Source organism: Ailuropoda melanoleuca, chromosome 15, assembly GCF_002007445.2.
Source record: "Ailuropoda melanoleuca isolate Jingjing chromosome 15, ASM200744v2, whole genome shotgun sequence".
Taxonomy (NCBI): domain Eukaryota; kingdom Metazoa; phylum Chordata; class Mammalia; order Carnivora; family Ursidae; genus Ailuropoda; species Ailuropoda melanoleuca.
In genome coordinates, this window is record NC_048232.1 from 61,967,613 (window position 1) to 61,987,025 (window position 19,413).

General features: G+C 39.1%; 1 protein-coding gene across 1 annotated transcript in view; it reads right to left on the reverse strand.

The window, feature by feature from the left end:
- The window catches only part of CCER1 (coiled-coil glutamate rich protein 1), a 44,967-nt gene that overhangs the window by 24,677 nt on the left and 877 nt on the right, over window positions 1–19,413 (reverse strand).

A 19,413-nucleotide genomic window follows, 5' to 3' on the forward strand; every position in this document is an offset into this window, starting at 1 on the left:
TTTAGATATTCTTTTCCCCACTACCAGGTATGCTCTTGATCACCATTAAAACCCCGTAACATTTTAATCCCTTTTCCTTATGTCTCTTTAATATACATTATAGTAAACAGTTGTCGTACCCTGAAAACCTCACTAGATCGTAAACTTCATGTGGACAGAGGCTGTGTTCTTGGCAACTGATCCTACTACAGAGCATGGGTGAAGCAGCAGTTGGCTAAGCATCAGATTGATTTCATAGTTTTGAATATGCCCTCAAAGCACGTGTTCTTCCCCGCCTGGGGGCAGCTGCTCCGTGGAAGGTGAATGTGCAACATTTGCTCGTGCTTTTCATCATCAACGTCGCCATTACGCGCATGATCAATAAGGACTCATCGAATGTCTGCAAATGCAGTCCATGCCCACTTTGGGAGAATGATATGTGGTTGGCACAGGTTCACTGCACGTACTTTTCACTCCAGGACTTCATGGGTGGCAAAGCTCAAAGTTAAGCATGGCTTGACAATACTGACAATGAACTGAAAGCATGACATGAGAGGGCAGAAGCTACCCTTCCTATTGAGAAGATTCAGAAGTTTAGGCACTGCAATGATTTTGCTTGGAGATGGAGCCCACTCTTTGCTAGTTTAACCTTATTAATTGGGAAGCTTATCTAACATCCATATCTTCTCCATAAAGCACAGCACACCCTTCTTGCACTTAGGAACACTAGAGAACAATATGGACTACTCTTTGGACGCATTTTATCTTTTCAAGTTTTAATTTAAATTTTAGTTAGTTAACATATATGGTAAAATTGACTTCAGGTGCAGAAATTCGTGATTCATCACTTACATGTAATACCCAGTGCTCATCACAAGTGCTCTCCTTAATACCCATCCCCCATCTAGCCCATCCCCCATCCACCTCCCTCCAGCACCCCTCAGTTTGTTCTCTCATGATTTGTTAAGAGTCTCTTATGGTTTGTTTCCATTTCTCTCTTTTTTTTTCCTTCCAATATGTTCATCTGTTTTGTATCTTAAATTCCATATATGAACGAAATCTTATGGTATTTGTCTTTCTCTATTTCTCGTAGCCTCATACACTTTAGCTCCATCCATGTCCTTGCCAGTGGCAAGATTTCTTTTTGATGGCTGAGTAGTAGTTCATTGTTTATATATACCACATCTTCTTTATCCCTTCTTCAATTGATGGACATTTGGGCTCTTTCCGTAGTTTGGCTACTGTTGGTAAAGCTGCTGTAAATATCAGGGCCCATTTTTAAGCAGTAAAATCACCAAAACACAAAATACAAAAATGCATGGCACTAAGTAGGCCTCAAAAAGGATACTTGCTTAGAGCATGAGAGCTGAGATGAGAAAGCAAAGGAGTCATCTTGTTTGACCTTAGCTAGGAATGTGCAGGTTGGTTGACTTAACTTTTTCGCCACTCTGCACATGTTTGTCAATAGCCACAAAAGCACCTGAATATTGATTTTGGGGTTACAGGTAAATTTTAGCATGTAGGCAAATTCATAAGCAATGCCTCTGCAAATAAAAAGGATCAGTGTTTACGGCGATTAACCATTAGACGGACAAAGACTATATAATATTTTATTCGTTCCTAGGGTTGAAATGATGTTTATTAAATTTCTCACCATTCCTCAGCTTGTATTTTGTACTAGTGATGAGAAGCTATTTGTAATCCTCACATACATTTACTATTTTAAATCTCTAAACTTTTAATTGTATAGTAGGTATGCTTTTCCTGGAATGCTGGGCTCCTATCTTCTTCATTACTTAATTCCCATTTAATCATTACAGTTCAAGTTAGCATTACCTCCACAAGCAAAACACCGAGGGACCTCCCTCTGAATGCATGCATTTTCCTATTTCGGCACCTGGAATTTTCTGTCATCTCTATGTTGAGAACTTCTTGATAAGGCCTGTGTTTCACCATTTTATGGCCATAATACCTATCTAGCACAATGCCTGGCACATAATAGGTGCCAAATAGTAGGTTGAATTGAACTCAACTAGGAAGAGTATAGTAAGAATTGCCGGTTTTTGAAAAAAAATGAGAATTTAACTTGAATATGTAGAATAAAAACAACTTTAAGAAACTAGGACTGCATTTAAAAGGGTAAGTGAAAGGTAGTACAGTGAGGAACAAAAAACAAATTCAACTGATTTAAGAAAGACTTTGTGTGCAAGTACTGAGGGGAAATGGCTTAAAACTCATCACACAACACAAACCGGATGATTCAGCAGCCTCAAGCAATTATTTAAAAAGCTAACATTATGCTGGAGTATATTAATAGGAGTATGACAAGCTTATCATGAGTAGTAATCTTTCTCCCATATTTGGCAATAATCAAGCCTTTCCTGAAGTATTTATGAGAGTTGTAGAGAAATTGGAGCTCATTCAAAGAAGATCTACAGAAATGAAAATAAGACAATTAGAAAAGATGAAAGGGACTCCGGGCCTCCAAAGAGGTCAGAAACAGCAAGGAGGAACATGAATTAGACCTTGTCATGAAGCCCAGCCCAGGATTTGGCATGAGGCTCAGTAAATAACTCATTGATTAATTAAAGTACTGTATTTGAGGCTCAAAAGACTGAGATCAGTGGTCCTGCATTCATATAGTAGCCAAAACCGGATGCAATAGATTAAAATTTTTAAAACAGATTAAAAGTTATTTGAAGGAGAACCCGTTGGTACCAAGGGATTAAACACTGGAACAAACTTTAGCGAGAGATCTTGAAATATTCCTTCATATGTGTGTTAGAATCATTTAGATGACAGACGGCTTTGAATGGCTTGACTAAGTGCAGTCTAGAAACAGAGACCAGACTAATTGCCCATTTAACCACTCAACAGAATTAGAATACGTACTGGTATATTCCTTTATTTTTCTGGTCAAGAAACTGTGACTATAGTTTTGTTTAATCTGTTTAACCTGTGTCCACCATGACTATTTTCATATTTCTCACCTTCACTCTCAAATATATTTCCCTTGGGATGATGAAGAAAAGTGTCTCTGCTTATGTCCTTCTTATTCTCACTTGGTAATAGATTTGAATCAAACTATAGAAAGAACTAACTCTAGACATAGGAAGTTAACACATTTCTTGCAGATAGTAACAGTAATAATTATTTTTACAGCATCTATTAAGAACTCAAATGCTCCATGTAATAGGATGTGAGCTTTATATACTTTCTCTCATCTAATCCTAACAAAAAAGTTTCTGAGAAAGGTACTATTATAATCTCTTTCATGGATGAGGAAAATTAATTGTTAAGTAAGTAATTCTAAGCAACAGGAATTAAGAGGCAGAGTGGGGATTCCAATGCAGATCTTTCTGACTCCAGAATACAGAATACAGATTCTTAACCATTATCTTAGTTTATTCGTTCATTCATTTGTTCATTCATTCGTTCATCCATTCACCTATTTACTGAAATGCTATTTATTCATGCACCTACCATATGGCGTGATTTTTGTCGGTGCTGGGGCCTAGATTGTGTTCCCAAGGACACAAAGTCTGAGACAGGGATTTGCTTGCAGGATGTTTATTGTGCTGTGCTCTCAGGAACAACATTTTGAAAAAAGTGAAAGCAGCAGCACTGGGCAGAGGGACAAGCTAAGTTGTAAATATGTGACTCCGCGAAAGCCTTCAGCCTGTCTCCTGAGAGCTCTCGAGCTCGATGGCCCTTCCGCATTGCCCCAGACTGTGGCAAGGGGTCCGGTCCTTCATACTGTCATCCACTAGTCCCTGAGTAGAGACTCTCCGGGGGAAGGTACTTACCTTGGTGAGGGAGAGATCCTTCATCCAAGAGCAATTACAAGAATTCAGGACCCTCCCAGGTGGGATACTACAGTGAAAACACCAAAGAGCACGTACCTTCAGGATGTTGATCTATTCGTGGAGGGATGGGAAAGGCTGTTTTGCCCCCTGTGGCAGATGGTGGTATGTTGCAAGGAGAAGATGAGGCAAGGGACAGGAAGCTCCAGGGTGGGGGTTGGGAATGAGGCAATTAAGGTAAAGCTTCATTAACAAGGGGACATTTGAACAAATATTTGAAAAAGATGAGGAGGAGACACAAGTGGGCAGCTCGGGAGAGCGAATTTTTGTGGGAGAGAACAGTGCCATGCAAAACCCCAAGAAGGAGCACTGACCACAGCGCTTTGGGGAACCCTGTGAGGCGCAGGAAGTGCGGGGCCATGTGCTGCTGGGCAGTGTGGCTGCGTGCAGCTGGCGAGGGACATGGTCCTAAGAGATCAAAGCCAAAGAAATAATAGGAGATAGGATTCCAGATAATGCATAGGGGTTTATGACTCATTCAGGACTTTGGCATTTATTCTGAATGAGTTAGGAAGTTATTTGAGGGTTCTGAACAGAGGTGTGAGTGATCTGACCAATTTTAAAAGGCTCCCTCTTATGTGTTAAGAACAGATTGTAGGGAGACAAAGGCAAAAATAGAATAAGAGGGAAGCTTTTGCAGTGGTCTAGGCAAGCACTGTGGGGGTAGTTCATGCCAGGGTAATAATAGTGGGGGTGGGGAGAAGTGGCTGCATTCTGGATACTTGTGGAAGATGGAACCAAGGCAGTGTGCTAATCGAGGCTCCTCGACTTACTCTTTGGCCTTCAGCAAATTACTTAATTTCTTAAAGCCTTACTATCCTGTCCTTAAAATATGGAATAATATGTCCACTCTACGGAAAAGACCGTGAAGTTCAAATGAAAACAAGGTATGTGATATGCTTGGCCTCATGCCTGACACAAAATGAATGACCAATAAGCACGCTTTCTCCCCTCGCTTGCCTCTCACCTTTATTGATATGCTTTTACTTTCATTACTTCATTTGGTCTCAAAATATATACTCTAAGGTAACAGGGCAGGCATCATCAACTTTGATTTAGAAATGAAGGCATATAATGCCATTAATTTAAATGATTTATATGAAACTGCACCAAAAATTAATGAAAACATCTCTGGGCTTAATTCCTATTAAGTTGTGCCTTCAAGGGGAGAGGAAGGCTCCTGACATGTCGGTGTTGAAATTTCTTAAGAAGTCTCATAAATCTCACATGAAGAAAAACTCACCCTACTTTTTTGGTGGATTTAAAAAGTGTGTTCTTCAAATTTTAAATTTTAAAGGTTTCTTTTAAAGAAACATATGCTATCCCAGCTGTCTGCATCTAATAAAGCAGCCACTGACAGAAGGGGAAAAAAATGGAATATAACATTTAGGGGTTCTTCAGATACTCTGAATACTATGAATGCAGTTAAATCAGGTTAACGTGCGAGCATAGGAATTCTGGGAAGGTGAAACATCGTATAATGCATGTAGAATCCCAGACTTTCAAAGGCAATACTGTTTACAACATAGGGATAATTAACAAGCCAGAAAAATCACAGGTTACTAAACAAACAAACAAAAATACTGGCTGTTTCTGCTCTTCATGCATTTAAAAATCATACGTTTCATTATAAGACGTTTTTGTAACATCTCATGTTAACAAGATTTATAATGTTGTTCTTCTGCCTTGTAATCCCTGTGTGAATAATTATACAAAGAAGTCAGTACATGTCCCCCTGTGCTTTACTTTCTCATGGTCAGAAGTAGAAATATTGTAACAGTTTATAGATACTGTTGAAGCATTTTCTTAAAAGTCACAATGGTCAAGATCAGTTAAAAGAAAAGGAATCAATAAGAAGAGGAAAACCATTAGACTTGCTAACTACTAATGCTGTGCTTTCAAGTTGAGTTAATAACTTAAATGAGACTATTTTTCATATAATTGACTGACAAAGCTGATATTTTATATGACTCCTTGTATGATTTATGTTTAAAAGTCAATTTGGTTTCAGACACAGTTCTCACCAATCTCACTTTGCTTGCAAGAGGGCAACAGTAACAGGGCAGTCGGGGCCCAAAAGGAAGAGCGAGGGCTTCCCAAGCTGCCTTCTTCCTCCAGATGGTCTCTCCTCTTCCAGGGGAGATTCAGATAAAAACCTGCTGAAAGGACAATTATGGGCCCTCAGCTGAGACTCACAGAGTTACCTGGGAAGCTTGTTAAGTATGTGCATTCTTAGACTACTTGCAAACTCCCAAATCGGAATCTCTAGGGTGGAACCCAGAAAGCTTCTTGAACAAGATCTCTGGATAGTTTCACATACTCAGGTTTGGGAACCACACATTCTAACTCCAGAAATAACATGAACAAGTTACTGAGCCTCAACGATCCTCCATTTCCTTCTTTGTAAATGGGAGATATTTATATTCATCTCATAAGATCATTGTGAAGATTCAATGAGATAAAACCAAGATGAAACATAGGAAGCTTGCAATGCTTAGTACTATTTTTAATCATTGCTAGTGACCCCAAGTTCCTGGTTTTCTGGGCTGATTCAGTGGAAAAACAAAGGATTTGAGGATATTTTTAAGAAAGCAGGTCAAGGGATAGATCATGAAATTTGACATATTACTGATTAAAATGTAGCCAGAAAGGATTTGGCAGAGTGAAAGAAAAATGAGTGTTGGAGGGTCTGAGAGTCTCAGTGAAATCAAAGAAAAATGTATAGTGAGCCTCCATGGAGAGCTGGCAGGATGGAGAGCAGAGAAGAAAGTGTATTTTCTTTTCTCACATTTCTAGAATGGAAATTGTGTGTGTGTGTATCTGTGCGTCCGTGTGTATGTGTATAAACAGTTGGAAATGTCATAACACTATGAAAGCCGCATGACATCAGCTACAAAAGTTGTGAAATGTGAAACATGAGACAATTTGGTATGGGACAATTTAAAGCCCTCAAGCCAAATTAAAACCTTATTTCTACTCCATCCAAAGAATCGTTCCTTTTTCCTAAAAAGTTGTGCTTCTCTTTATGAGAGCAAGGGGTCAGAGAACAAAATAAGAAAAGAAAGTTACCAAAGAACAGCGAGTTAGAACTTAAGATTTCACTGGTCTTACGGCTCCCAATCGCGGCAAGACTGAGGTATGACAGCAGAATTGACAAGGTGGACGTGAAGGCCAGTGGGGCCCGTGAAATGGCTGTTATGGTAGGATTTTCCAACAGAGCTAGGGGGGATGCCAGGGTTTCTGAGGGGAGAGGAAGACTGGGCTCTGGAGGCAATAAAGTGATCACTGAAAGCTGGATAGTGTTTAGGTGCCTGGTAGACGAGAGGAGGAGAAGGGTAGAAGGGCTTCCATTGTGGTCATGATGGCACCTCACTCATGTTAGGCTAAAGACTATATAAGGTGGCGGTACGTAGAGCAGGAATTACGCCTCCTACCCCCTCATTCCCATGAACATGAGAGAATAAGCAGTGCGTGCTCAGGCGGCTTCAAGGGAAGGCAAGTGCCTCGGAGAAGCACCGATTTCAGAAAGACAGAAGGCCCCCTCAGTGGAAAGGCTGAGGTGCTGGGGAAGCTGTTTACCCTGGTGGGCCAGGCAGGCTTCCAGACTGTGCTCCCAGTGCCCTCAAACAGAGCCTTGCACTCAGAAGGGGACTCTGCTCTTGGGGTTTCATACTCTGTGGACTTTGCCTTGAAATTCTTATCAGTCTTTGAATCTGCTTTCTCAATGGAATCTGATGGGACGACAGAGAATGTGTTCGAGCCTAGCTCACCTTGTTCGAGTCTTGGCTCACCTGCTGTCCTGCCTCCCCATGGCCTCCCTGCCTCCCTGGACAAAGCCTCAGCCACCTGCTCCCCCCACCCTGCTGTACCCCACTGCTCAGGGACAGCTGCTGCCCCCACTGAGGGACTAAGTAGGGGCTTGGGGATGACTAGGGGGTCAGGAAGGCAAGCCCCACACCGAAAGTGGTGGGGCAGGGCCTGGGCTCTTGGGAGGGTCTGTACTTGTACGTCACACGAGGGAGCATGATATGTGATAATTTTTTTAAAAAACACCGTGACTGGTTTAAAAAGAGACCACGGAAGAAAGGAACATGCTTTCTCTCCTGCTTTCTCACCGAAGGGGCCCTATGTTTACATTTTGCACTGGGCCCTACAATTTATGGCTCTAACTGGAGGTTTCCAGAGGTAACAGAGGAAGATCACAGAGGAAGGGCAATGAGGAGAGGACTAGAGAGAGGAGACCTCAGTGGGACCCTAGGGGTGGATGGGGAGGATGGATGGATAGACAGCGAAGGATGATGGGTGTTGCATTTTGAGCTGTGGCCAAGGAGAAGATGGTGAGAGATGGAAATTACCCTGTCAAAGATCCAAATGGAGTGCTGGCAGAAGTTCTAGTGAGAGTGCACTGAACTCTGCTTACCTTTATTGCTTGTGGCCTCTGCTCAGGGCACCAATCAGACAGGTGGAAGGTTCTCATAAGGCGGTTCAATAAATCCTCTCCCAGCGGTGACTGATGAACCACTTCAAATCTGAAACAGCTCCGCTTGCTGAATACAGCAGTACACTGTGGGGGCAGGTGGAGGCCCAGGGAAGGCAGGAGGGGCAGGATTTGAGTCTTTTTGTAAAGAGCTGGATGGAGCCAAAACCTATTGAGCTTATAAAGGAAAAATGAAAGGCTTGGAGTCCTGGCTTTTTCAGTCGCCAATTTTTAACCCTGACCACAGACCCTAATTTCTTTGAGGTTTATCTGTAAAACGGGGATGGTGGTCATTCTTACTTTCTGACTACCTGAGTTTGTTAAAAGTTTCAAAGTATATAAAAAAATGTGAAATTGCCTTGCAAATAGCTACATAAATATTAATTGGTACTTTAAGTCTACAGATTTAGATATGTCTATCTATATCTATATTTTTTAGATGGATTATTGGTTCCTCCAAATTACTCTGTGACATCATTTAGGAGAGAGACACTAGAGTCCTGCTTCATCATTGCAAGCCCCACATCTCTGGAAGGTTGAAGTCTTAGGTGGAGCTTTGAAAATTTTAAACACAAACAAATCTAAAGCAAAATTTGAAGTTCCAAAGCAGAGGAAAGCAAAGTCCATATATACGAACGCCAAGTGTGAATAGATGAACTTCCCAGAAGATGTATATTAGATTAAGAAGGTGGGAAGAAAAAGAAAAGGTCTTATCATTCTGAATTTTAGAATACTTTTTACTCTATACCATTTAACTACATCAAAGAACTCTCTTTTTCTGTGTTATTGCCTCTTTTTCTTTTCCATATATTATGAAAGGGTCTCAAATGTAAGTGGGCTTAGCCCTACTTATGCACTTTTCCTTATTTATCAGTGGAATATCCACAAAAAAGCAATTGTGGGCAGTGTGGAAAAAACCAATTACCAATCTAAAGAGATCAATGAAGCATCACATTCAATAATAATGTCAGGACTTTAGAAAAGGAGTTAAAGACGGTTCCAAAGTTAAAATTTCAGTGAAATGTTTCAGTCACCTCTTAATAAAGAAAAAGCTTAATTCAAATGTTTTTAAAACATCTTTTCTCAAACATATATTTAAAATTTTAAAATAGATAATGTCCATCTCTTCAATTTTGTTCTATTTTGGATATAGAATTTAAAATCATAATGTCTCCCAAATTGTATTTTTTTTCCTCCTGTGGACATTAAAATAGTAAGTAAGGTGTAAACATTGTGCGCTGATGCTAGCTCAATTCTCTCAGGTGGCAGGGCTGGCATCGCTTCTTTGAAGAGATCGCCACCTAGAGGATATTAGGAGTCAAAGCAACATCTGCAATGCACCACACATGCAGATTAATACCTAATGACATATATAAGAAAAACATGCATTGCAGTGAATGAGGTGGGCCACCTAGGAAACACATATTAAGTCGTGTGCCTAGTATGTGTGTTTTTGCATAATTTAATTTTATTCCTAAGTACCATTAAAACTGCATATAGATTTTGTTTATGCATTGGGGCTTGACTTCTAATTTTTTTCCTCCATATCTGGTAATATTTTTAGAAAATAGATATCCTGATATTTGACTGCAGGGGTAAAATTTGCATTTGGGGGAAATTCCTCAATTTAAAAATAATCAGTAATTTCATTAGTACCCTGAAAATGTTTAAGAGTCCAACAAACTAAGGAATTAACAAAAAAAAATCAATTTTCCTTAAACTCCTTGGTTTCTGAGCATTCTGACTAGATTCCAAATCATAGCTAGTAGGACAGGAGGTAGTGTAGTTGGTTGATTCAGACAGAAATGGGCTAATTTTTTTGCTTCAATTTCTGATGGCTTTCAATCACAGCAATTTCTGAAAGTATATTTAACATGAAATTTGATCCATGCACTAATCTTGCTGTGCTATGTAACAAATATGGGAACTTAAAAGAAAGCAACAGATCTTTACGGTAGGTTTAAATGGATGATTTAGCAGCTATGAAAAATGTATATCCTGGTTTTTTTTTTTAAAGAAAAACTGCCAACCTCAAAAGTTAACTCTCTTAAAAAGTCCCTAAAAATGATTTTACATTAAATCATGTTCTGCAGATAACAATTTTTGGTTGATTGGATTCCTTCGGGTTATCAATTTTCAATGTGTCTAGACTTATGGAGGAGGTACGAGTATAAATAGGAAAAGACAACTCATGGATTATTTGAAGTTTTATTGTCCTGTGTTTACCCTCATTAGATCTGTTGTGTTTGGTGACTGCCTATTAACTCACCCATCTTCCCCCAAGAAAAGTTAAGCCCTTTGGAGGCAGAGACTATTTTTTATGTGTGATCATTTCTAGAGTGCCATTTGGTCAGTGTCTTTTCTGATTAATTGATACCCATAGTACCAACTGGTGGTTAAATATTTTGAATATAACCCTTAGATATATCTATAGCACTGCGAACAGTAGTCCCTGACATTTAGGAAGTACAAAACACAATGGGTGAGTGAATGAATGAATGGTCTCCCAAACTGGGCCTACCCTCTGTTTTAAGTATAGTTTATTGAATGTATCACTCTCCCCCACACGCGAATATCCCTTTATTAAGCTAATCTACTGTGGAAGGTATGATTAACATTTGTAAGGCAAAGGCAAACATAAATTATTCTTATCCTTTTTTAGATGATTACTAGCCTAAGCATCTTTATAGGTAATCAATCAGTAATGGCACACCAAAGGGAACTATTTTGTCATATAGAATTATAAATGTGTATTTATGTATTTGTATATATAGTTATACATGCATATAAATATCATCTTAAGAATATGTAGCATATTTGATAATGGAATAGAAAAATTCTTGGGGAGCCTGGGTGGCTCAGGCAGTTAAGCATCTGACTCTTGATCTCAGCTCAGGTCTCAATCTTATAGTTAGGTGTTCAAACCTTGCATTGGGCTCCATGCTGGGTGTGGAGCTTAGTTAAAAAGAAATTCTTAAGTGTATTAACATGAATTTTAAATTAATCTACCTGGATAAGTAAACTCAATGTTTGATCATTGCCTAGTGAAATGATTTAAATGACCTGACAGCCCATGTGTAACATATCTAATATATGTTCAATTTAGTGAGTACTGATTATCTTCTGCTTGCAAAGTAGCTGTTATGAGTCTAAACTTTAGTGTCCTATAGTTTTTGTACAAAAATGGCTAATAATAATGAATCTAAATGCTGAAAAATTTTGCTTTCTAAAACACACTTGACCTCAAGATTTTAGTAAAATCCTTGTGAATCTGTCAGGTGTAGGTAATCTAGACCAATCAGCTTTCTCTTTCCAGCCTCTATCAGCAATGCATCAACATGTATAATCCTCCTCAAATCTTATCCCTGCTCTGTTCCACAGACCCTCTTTTCCTCTAAGTCAACAGCTTTGCTACACTGGACAGACTAATCCATGCTAATATATTCACTGGGCATTATTCATTGTCCACTCTCTCCCGATAAGTGCAGAATGTAATAGCTGATTTATAAAGAAAAAATTGTCTTCAAGTAAAGGAGTAGTGAGGTTTAAGGTAGGGTGTTAAAGCTAGAGAAAACACAAATATGACATTGACCGATGGATGCTATTTAGGAAAAAGAATTTTAAAGTACACCAAAGTTTAAATCCCCTGTCAGTTGCCATACTTAGGACTGGGTCTGATGGTAATGAGTGGCAGAGGGTGTGACCCTTTACATAGTATTATTCCTGGCTAAGCCCTTATTTTCCATGAAGTTTCATCTACATTTCCTATTCAATTCTTGCCTCCTCTAATTCCTGATGCTTTCTCAGCTTTTAAACTTGGACTCTTCATTAGACCCAACGCTTTCAACTGATCTCCTGATATTGGCTACGGCTTTTATTTTTTAGACGGTATTTTATATTTTCCCCTACCAGTGACAGCCCTCGGGTTCTTACCCTGCCTGCCGCTGACAGTTTTCCATTTCCACCCACTTCCATTAGTGACAGCTGATTCCACATTTAGAGAATTAAGAATTCTGCAATCAGAATGTGCTTTCTACTTTCACCTTAGAAGGAAGGGGAAAGGGGCCAGGAGACTGAGCTAATGATGTGAATATTCTAGCACGGTTTGGCACTCTGCTTCTTGTCTGCCTTTTAAAACGTCTCATCCCATAAATAATTTATCACAGAACCATTGAACATCAATTACCGAGACTCAGCATTTTTTCAGGACAGGATTACAATATGCGGTATGACTGCTGAAGTTTGACTTTGTATGTTCACTCAGAGGTATCTCCTTGAATAATGTGAACTGAATTGGAAATTTCCTCATCCTCCCTTCCATTTCATGGAGTAGAGCAATGATCCAAGGAAACAGTGCAGGGCTTCCAAGTTCAGTCATCTGGTAGCTTTGCACCCGTGACTGCAGGGCCATTCAGGAGCCCTCGGCTTCTGCCTGCTCACTGCTAGACTAAATGGGCCCGCGGTCTTGCAACAGGATAAGGACTGGCCAACGCTACTTTAAACGTGGCATCAAATAAGTGTGTGTGTGTGTGTGTGTGTTTAAATATTTTATTTATTTATTTGAGAAAGAGAGAGAGAGAGAGAGACCAAGATAGCGAGAGACAGCATGAGCGGGAAGGAGAGGGAGAAGCTCAGCAGGGAGCCTGATGTGGGGCTGGATCTTAGGACCCCGGGATCATGACCTGAGCAGAATGCAGATACTTAACTGACTGAGCCACCCAGGTGCCCCCGTAAAACAAGTGTTTAAATTTCCAAACCAGGTGCTTCAACCTGCAGAATTATGATAAACTTCAAATGTATTTTCAGGTGCCCTTTAAGAGGAAAATCGTTGCTGTGAAAATTATCAAGGTGGTTCCTATTCATGACTCTGTAGCCTAACAAGCTAGAGCCACAAGCTTCCTTGTGACATTAAAGGACTTTGTGTTCAGTTCCCATAAGGATCTGTCTGTCCACAAGGACCTGCCCATTGTATGACATAGAGTTTAGGGTTCAAGAGATGTTCTCCTGGCTTCCTGCTGAAAATGGTTTTAGTACACACATCATGAATAAGTCACTATGCTTCCTTATGGGACCTACCTAATCATCAGAGATCATTTCATAGATTCCGTTTTATTTTTTCATAGTATTAAAAACATTTATTGGGGGCTTCTTATATCAAGAGTCCGCACTGAAAATAGGAAATCGGTTCTTTGCCCTGGGGGAGTTTTCTAGGCAGAAGAGAACTACTGAAAACTAACTAGAATTTTAAGAGGGTAATGGAATCATCAACGAAGTGAGTGTGAAGGAAGTACAAAGCAGGAGTACCTGCTCTTTCTGGAGGGGCACAAAGCAACTGATGAATGCATTACTAAGAAAGTTGCAAATGTGGAAAAGGCTTCTCAGGCTAAGGCAGGGCCAATCCTTAGCACTGACGAATATTCCCAATACAAGTGGTTAAGCAGCTGGAAAGAGCTGGAAATGGGACAGTAATAAAAATATTAATTATCCTCTGGATGCCAGACAAACAAATAAGCAGGTTTATCTCTTTCCCTAATAAGTTTTGTTCTAATTAGTGTCTGTGATCATTAATAAATTAAATGATGCTCGAGTCCCAGGAGGTAGTTGACTATCAGAAGTCCTTCGTTTAAAACTAGGCCAAAATAACATAACTCTGTATTGTTAGCTAACTGAAATTAAAACAAAAACTTAAAATTAAAAAGTATATATATAAAATAAATAAAACTAGGCCAATGGACACATATTCTTAATTTTATTTCTCAGGATTAAGGTATTAAGCATTATTTACTTCAACAATTTGGATTTAAAATTTCAGCATAAAGATCAATTCCAAATTTGTTGTCTTTTCTGTTATTGATATTACAATCAAAACAAATACTGTCAGTCTAGATTGCTGATATTAATTAGTGGTATAAATGTCGAAAGGAATTCAAAGTAGATTTATTGCAGTAATACCTTTAGCTAAACTTCTATTATCAGTATAAAATTATATGTATAAAAATAATAACCCACGGAAATCCAAGAGTCTTGTGGGTTTGTTTTCCTTCTTTCTTTGCAAACTCTGATAGTTTATATTTATGGCTTAGTTTCATGGGTCAAAAAAACCTATTTTACTATTATTAGATACCAAGATATTTGGTAACACATTCAAATAAATGATACAAATATCTTAATATGGTGCTTTTTTCCAACATCTTTAAAATATTCGTTTTCTATGTATTAATATATATGCGTCCCCCCCAAATGCATCTGTAAACACAAAAGGAGCTCCATGATTGTTAGTTCACATCTAAAATTTTTTCCTTTGCCACTAGGTGGCACCTGTATATTAATAGTTGAAGAGGGTATGTTCTGAAGGCAAAACTGAGAGTAAATAAAACAAAGGAAAGTTAAAATTTATTTTGTATTTAAATATTTGTCCTGCTATATACTTTGAGGTGATGAGTTTATTGCAGGAAATAGTGTGGAATTCGCCAATTTTCTTTCTAAGAAAAGGAAAATATGCTTTATTTTTATTATTTTATTTTTTAAAGATTTATTTTTGCTTATTTTAGAGAAAGAGAGAGAGCATAAGCGGGGGGGGCAGAGCACAAGTGGGGGGGGCAGAGGGAGAGAGAATCTCAAGCGGACTCCCTAGTGAGAGTGGAGCCTGATGCAGGGCTTGATCTCATGACCCTGAGATCGTGACCTGAGCCGAAAGCAAGAGTTGGTCACCCAATCAACTGAGCCACCCAGGTGCCCCTGGTATTTTTTATTTTTAAAGAATGAATAAAAGATGAACATTGACCTTGGAAAATCCACTGGAGGTGGGAGAATGTAGATCCACTTAGTCCTCACCTTAGCTTGTCATTTTATATTCTCTCTCAGAGAATGTTACAATCAAAAGAAAGTTACAACAACAAAAAAATACAATTATATATAGCAGCATTATAATTTCGCTTTTGGTAGTGCTATTTATGGTAAATATCATATGAAGTCTAATAATGATTTTTGTGAGAACTGGAAAATTAAATTAATACCAGTAAAAAGCCTTGAATTACTAGAACTAAAAGTGACATGCTAAAAATCTAAATCTATTCATAGGAGAGAATACCCAAATATATTATGATAACAGAAGTATCAACCACTATAAAAAGTTCAAATGCCACATGAAAACAACAGAAGATGGTAATATTAATAGCATAAGACAGAACCTTCAATAATGTCATAGTATTATGAATGATATCCGGGATCTTACGTTCCTACGAAATTACCTACCATTCTTGTGAATATTTTTCTGACATAAAATTTTGATTGTAGTTTAATTACAGATGAAAAACAACACAACATCTAAAACTATAAATTATCCCAATCGGGTGTTTTGTTTCTGACCAATTATGTGTATGTTGACACACATATATGTAAAATTGTTAATTAATAGTTTCTAAGATTGTCATCATATGACTTATATAAACTAGTAAACCACTACTGAGAATTGTAATTCAGACAGGAATGTTAGTATTTCTTCCTTAGGTGCGTTATTACCAAGCCCACATTGAAGAGACTATACTCTCCTCTCCTCTCCTTGGAACTGAGGTCAAGCTTATTCAAGGAAATTTTGTTCCTCCACAGGCTGTCTTAAATAAGACAACAGAGAGAGATGTTCCAATAATACATTAGGCCTACTATAGCTTTAAACTCAAAACAGAGGACTTGGGTCCTGAAACAATTACTTCTTTGAATTTCAGGTCCTTCATCTGTATGAGGAAAATAAAGCATTAGTTCCCAGTGTAATTATATGTTTCAATGTGATAATGCATGTTAAGAATCTTGCATATGCTTACACAGTTTTTGAAATATTAAGGTCTCTGTTCTGAATAGCTGATGGGTTCATGTAGGTGGCTTATAGCAGGTATTTAATATGTATTGGAATTTTCACTGTCTTTAGGCTTAGCATAAGATAGAACCTTCTTTTTTAAGCATTACATCAAACACATGTTGAAAGGATGCATTGCCTGTATGAAAAAGAATGAGCCTGACTTGAGTGGATAATTCTCAGTACTAGCTATTAAGGTATTAAAGTCAGCCATAAGAAGGAAGGAAACATCCCTGACCGGGCATTAGGGGGAGATGATAAAGGACAGAAAGTTCTAGCTGTAGAGATTTAACTGATTTTCATAGTATGCACAGTGGTAAGTGCAGCTCAAAGTAATGGATCTGATTAGTTACCCATGGGGGAATGAGACAATTAATTAATCATTTTATTAATTATCTTGTGAGGTTTTACATTTGTAGTTGCTCTGATTACTTAACAAGTGACTTTTTTTTTTTTTAAGATTTTATTTATTTATTTGACAGAGACAGCCAGAGAGAGAGGGAACACAAGCAGGGGGAGTGGGAGAGGAAGAAGCAGGCTCCTAGCAGAGAAGCCTGATGTGGGGCTGGATCCCAGAATGCTGGGATCACCCCCTGAGCTGAAGGCAGACGCTTAACAACTGCGCCACCCAGGCGCCCCTTAACAAGTGACTTTTAGACGCCACATAATATGTCAATGGTCTCATCTGTGCATTTACTGAGGGCTTGTTCTGATAACTAGTAAGTACTGAATAGCACTGTTCTGAGTGTTTGGTCAGTATTGACCCATTTAGTCTTGAAAGTTTCATTTAATCTCATGAGGTAGATACTACAAGGAAGAAAAGGAGATTCCAGAATTTCAGTAACAAGCCTAAGGTCACACAAGTAGTCAATAATGGAAGTTTCGGAGCCACAGACTGCAGTCTTGATCATTAACTTCCCAGGAGGGCTCTGCGACGGCACACGCCCCTCAACCACAGAACTTCTAGGTCTCGCATGTGCATGCGAATCACTTAAAGGTCTTGCTACGAAGCAGATTCCAACTCAGTAGGTTTGGGTGGAGGCTGGGCATCGATAGTTCTAACGAGATCTCAGGTGGGGCCGGTGCTGTGTGGTCTATGGACTGCACTTTCATTATCAAGGCACCAGACCACTACGTTTGCACACTCTTTTTTTTTTTTTTAAAGATTTTATTTATTTATTTGACAGAGATAGAGACAGCCAGCAAGAGAGGGAACACAAGCAGGGGGAGTGGGAGAGAAGAAGCAGGCTCATAGCGGAAGAGCCTGATGTGGGGCTCGATCCCAGAACGCCGGGATCATGCCCTGAGCCGAAGGCAGACGCCCAACCGCTGTGCCACCCAGGCGCCCCTGCACACTCTTTTACCACCAGCCAAAACTGAATGTTTAGGGCAAGTTGGTTCATGCTTAGTTTCGTGCTAATAACTGAAAGATCTAGACATCTCGGTCCAACAAAACTGCCATGAGATGACACTTCCGGAGCCTCATTAATGAACCTAAACTGATCTAATGTTCAGAGATTGACATGATTTTGATCGTAAGGTGTAGTTTAGCATATAATGATTAACATTGATGTGCAGTCTATACTGCACTTCTTACATATTGAGTTATTTGATCTTCGTGGTAGGTCTGAGCGGTAATGGAGTATGACGAGTACATCCGAGGAAACAGACCCAAGGCAAGTGACGATTGCCATGTGACTCTTTTGCAGCAGTGACCACGCAAAGATGCTCAAATTCTGCTCTTCCTCCCACCGACCCTGATATCTGGCTATGTTCCATTAACTGATTAAAAGTAAATAGATACAAAAATAAATAAGAAGTAAATAGATGCAAACGATAGTACTGAAACATGTAAGGGGCAGCCACATTCTGATTTTGCCTTAAATACACAGATAACCAAGGCTGAAGGAATTTGGAAGCATTAAAGAGTAATTTTCTATGGTTATTACATTAATATAAACCTATCTAAATACAAACAACAAAGCTGCATGTATAATTTTATTATGCTGTTAAAATCAAAATTAAGGAAGATGATTTCTTAGTCCTATTTACTCCCAGTCCCCAAGACCACGTGGGAGAAGGTATCTGTATCATTTTCCTCCCAGACTTTCTAGGTTTGGTGTGGCTGACAGGAACCCGGTTATCTCACCTCTTGTGTTTAATGGAACTAAATATGTTGGAATTACTTTTTTCATATGCAGATGTTGAAAGTTTTATGAAACCATACTCAGAATTCAGAGTTGATCTCTAAATGTCAAATGGATTTCCCATCCTTAGAAGACTAATATTTTCACAGAAAAAAAAATCCCTTTGAATTACTGTGGAGACAAAGTGATGAAGATAAATCAAGAAATGCTGTCATCAGTCACTAGGAAAGGAAAATTACCAAAGTCTCTATATTTAAAAACACTTGAGAATAGACAGCAGAGATTCTTATCAAGCCTGGGCCTTCTAAACATATTTGTGATTTATGATGTTATTTTTCTCCTCGTTGACAAAGGAAAGAATACCTCCATTCTTGATGAAAACGGCTAAGTGGCACCTCTTCATCACTGTGTTCACTCAACAAGTTTGAACTGACTTTAACAATAATGAGCTTACTTCAGAAACTTGTGTTTTCTTCTTCTTTAGAGTTAAGTGTACACTTAACTCTAAAACTAAGACTGGGTTTATTCTGAGTTCAGGCCGATACTACTGAATTATCAAGTTGTACTGAATGTGCCGTGCACAGGTTCTCACGGGAGTGCTCCAAGCACACTCGACAAGAGTCCCGATGACCCTGTCATTAGACAATAGTGGGTGGGGAGCTGGTACCGGGAGGACTATCCTCCCCACCCCGGCATTATTTATTTCATATTAAAGGGGCCATTACAATATCTGGCTAGTTAAACAAAGAGTTCAGATAGAGAATCATCAGTGACTAATCATTTTCTTTCTTCATTAATTTTTGCTGGTGTCTTTCAGAAGATACTGTTGCACAGACAGGAACAGATAATAGAGCTTCTGCCTAGCTCTGTCACTTTTCATTGGCTGCTCCTTCGGGATGCTTCTATTTCCATCCTCAGTTGGCTAAAGGCACCAAGCTCCTCCCAGTTCTTGGCTTTTAGACTCCCGTATGTTTCCCTCTGCCCACAGTTAACATCCCCAGCTTTACTCTCGGGTTTCCTCGTGATTAATCCTTTCATAGCGATGCATTTCCTTGGCATTGCTTGTAGTGACTAATTTGTCTACCTCCTCATTTA